This window comes from Poromitra crassiceps (genome assembly GCF_964638095.1).
Source record: "Poromitra crassiceps genome assembly, chromosome: 7".
Classification (NCBI taxonomy): Eukaryota; Metazoa; Chordata; class Actinopteri; order Beryciformes; family Melamphaidae; genus Poromitra; species Poromitra crassiceps.
In genome coordinates, this window is record NC_139628.1 from 28120156 (window position 1) to 28123739 (window position 3584).

The 3584-nt window shown below is 43.7% G+C and overlaps 1 protein-coding gene across 1 annotated transcript in view; it reads left to right on the top strand.

Annotated features, from left to right (window-relative positions):
* The first annotated feature begins 879 nt into the window (after positions 1-879).
* Positions 880-3584, top strand: part of LOC310779153 (uncharacterized protein) — a 6102-nt gene continuing 3397 nt past the window's right edge. The window contains exon 1 of the mRNA XM_083639652.1: positions 880-918. The gene's annotated coding sequence lies outside the window, so the exon portion shown is untranslated. The remainder of the gene's footprint in view (positions 919-3584) is intronic.

Here is a 3584-nt window from a genome sequence, read left to right on the forward strand (position 1 = left end):
GGACCAACTTCAGATGTTGTCGTCACTGGTCGGATGACGATCTTCTGCATGTTTTTAGTGGGGGGTTATGTACGGAGGAACCCCCTGGGGGGTACGGGGAGAACATGCAAACTCCACACAGAAAGGCCCTTTCGACGAGATAGCCCACCTGGGCTGTAGGCACTGAAGATATGGGGGGGTCACAACTCCAGCGCCCACAGCGTCCCAGGCGAGAATCAAACTCAGGACCTTCTAGCTGTGAGGCGACAGCGCTACCGACTGCGCCACCGTACCCCGTAACCCAACATGTATCGGAGGAAGCATGTGCTAGTCTACAACTCTCCGCAGATCGGCAGAGGGCAGCAATGACCGGGACTGGACAGCAGGGGGAATTGACAATGTACAATTGGGGGAGGGGGGAGGGGGATGGGGAGGGGCGTCTGACTTAATTGGCTCAGGCACCGCTCAGCATCTGTGATGCTTTACCTCCTCCGCATCCTCTTCATCCCCCTCCTTCCCCTCTGCTCCTCTTCATCCCCCTCCTTCCCCTCTGCTCCTCTTCATCCCCCTCCTTCCCCTCTGCTCCTCTTCCTCACTCTCTCCTCATCACGACTTCAGTCTGACCCCAACAAAGGCACGGGAGAAAAGATGCATAGTCATTCAGTACAAGTTCATATGCTGTGTGTACATGTGTTTTTGGGGGTTCATTTGTTCACGAATGAGACTAACACACGCAGAGACTCTCTCTCTCTCTCTCTCTCTCTCTCTCTCTCTCTCTCTCTCTCTGTTTCTCTCTCTCATGCACACACACACACACACACACACACACACACGCACAGGAAGTGAATATGATTTGTGACTTCATTTGTCAACCCATTTCCTTGTTCATTCATTTACATCACCGACACCAAAGAGCAAACTGTCTCCTGTTACTAACTGGTGAGTAAGGCTGCTGCAGGCAGATGTTTTCTGCATATTGTTGTTGAATGTTTTTGGTATACTTTTTATTATCTTATTCTTTACTTTCATCTCAGACGCTCGCTTCTCAAAATGCCTTCTGCGTTTCGCCAAATCATAGTAAATAAGATGGGTTTTTTCTTCCTTGCTCAGACGATCCTCATGCACTTCCTTGTTCTGCTTAATTTGTAGTGTATATTTAGTTTATTCCTATTCTTCTTCTTAATCTGTCCATTCTTTTCTGAACTTTCCCCTGAGGCGTCATGTCACACAGAGGGACATATATATATATATATATATATTCAAGGGCTATTCGTGTAAATCAAAACTTTTATAATGCAGAACAGTCTCTTTGGATTTGTCAACAATGGGAATGCAAGCAGTCACATTTTTAATAAAAGCTAGTTTTATCAGCTTCATTTAATGCTGGGAAGCACATGTATTCCATCTGCGGTTATTAAATTGGCAAGCTCCATCAGTTTGTCTGGCCGCGGACTTGATTTAAGCAGACTATAGTGTCATACAGGAAGAGCCGGGAACTAAACAAGACCAGGGTCAAAAGCTAGTAGGAGAGCCTATGGCGGGGCCGTGTGTTGGTGTGCCACGTGCCAGCCCAAAAGCCATGAAGAAGAAGTGTCTTCCTCCTCCTCTCACAAACACGTGTCCTTTTATTTGCCTGTCCGCATGGCCAAGTCAGACAGCCAAGAGAGAACATTGTTTCATTTGCTCTGTTCTACATCTGTATCTCCTCCTCCTACATCCATTATGAACCCGGGTTTGCGGGCCTTGAGCGAATCATGGAGGACAATAGAGAGGCAAAGTGAACGTCACTTCCTGCTTCAGCACTGTACCAGAGATTTTCTTTCCGCAATTTATTTTCCCATAGACATTTCGTAAAATGCGAATAAAAATAGTTTTACTTGGTCAAACCAGACGGTTCAGCTATATTCAGAATCGGGAGAGACCAGAGAACATTTCACTCAGACCAAAACTAAAAAAAAAATACATAGAAAAAATATTTTATTTCAACCCTGCATTTTTTTACGTTTTGGTCCAAGTGAAATGTTATGCAATCTCTCCCGTTTCTAAATATATCTGTACCGTTTGGTTTGAACAAGTACAACTATTTTTACAAGCATTTTACGAAATGTCTATGGGAAAATAAATGGCGGATGAAAATCTCTGGTACAGTGCTGAAGCAGGAAGTGACGTTCCACTTTGGCTCTCTATAAGAGCGAGTTATTTGGTGAAGTGGATCCCCTGGTGCTGCTGATAGAGACTGTGTGTGTGTGTGTGTGTGTGTGTGTGTGTGTGTGTGTGTGTGTGTGTGTGTGTGTGTGTGTGTGTGTGTGCGTGTGCGTGTGCGTGTGCGCGCATGTGTGTGTGCGTGCGTGCGTGCGTGTGTGTGTGTGTGTAGGAAAAAGACACGCACACGTGGATTGTGTTACTTACGCCCCAGAACTCCAACCTGAAGCGAGTTGTTATCATTGGGAACAGTTTAGTTCATTGAATTAAATTGTATAATATCCGCCAATTTCTCCTGGACAGAGATGATTTATCAAAACAGACAGTCTCTTAGATTTCAGGCCGGCAGTCGGAGAGAAGCCAGGGCCTGCTGCGTTCACAGAAGTGCTCCTAAAATAAATCTTAAAGTCGAGCTCAAAATGATAAATGTGTTTTTTAAAACTATTTCAGATCACATCCCTTATACAGTGCACCTATTTAACTTTCTATATAAATTTCTTCTTCTTCTTTTTTCCACATCAAAAGTCAACCACGCTGAGTTCATTCATAGCGATATCTACAGTGTGCTGACGTCCAGTAGTATTATCAAATTTCAACCCAATTTCAACCAATAAGATCATGACAAGACAGCTGTCAATCAATCTTCATGGCTAGGAGAAGATCCTGAGTAGGCAACATGGCTGCCTGCATGGGCAGATTTTTCTAGCCCATAAATGTTAATATACTTAGCCAATAAGTATGTAACATACAAACTAATGTAGAACGCAAACCCCCTTGTATAAGACATTTATGAGTCATGAATGGTTTACACTTTAGATTAGGGGATGCAGAAAGCCTTATGAATGAATTGTAAATGATTTGCACATCATTTAGAACAAGTGAGGAACACTTCATTTACTAAAGGTTTATAGATGACTTACAACACATTTAATGTTAACATAACATTTATTAATCGCCTACAAATGTATATTCATGTTTTGTAAATGGTTAGTTCATCATTAACTAAAGGCTTATAAATGACGTACGACCGAACGCTATTATAAAGTGTTACCCATTCATTTTTATAAAACTCACCCGTTTATAGAGTAAAATATAGGCTACATAGAAAAGACTATAATTGCTGATCATGGACCAATAGCAGGCGGAGCTGTGGCTCTGGGAAACCCCCCCAGTCTCGTGCAGTCTTGTGCCATCGAGCTATGGCAAGAACCCCAAGATGTCGATGTTCCAAAACCAATGGTTGACGCCGCGTTGACTCTGGCCATATTTTAGACGGCCGATGGTGAGCTCACACACTGTTGAGCAACTTCTCCAACTGATCAGTAACAGATTGACTGTGTGTGCATCTGTGTGCATCTGTGTGTGTGTGTGTGTGCGTGTGTGTGTGTGTGTGTGTGTGTGTG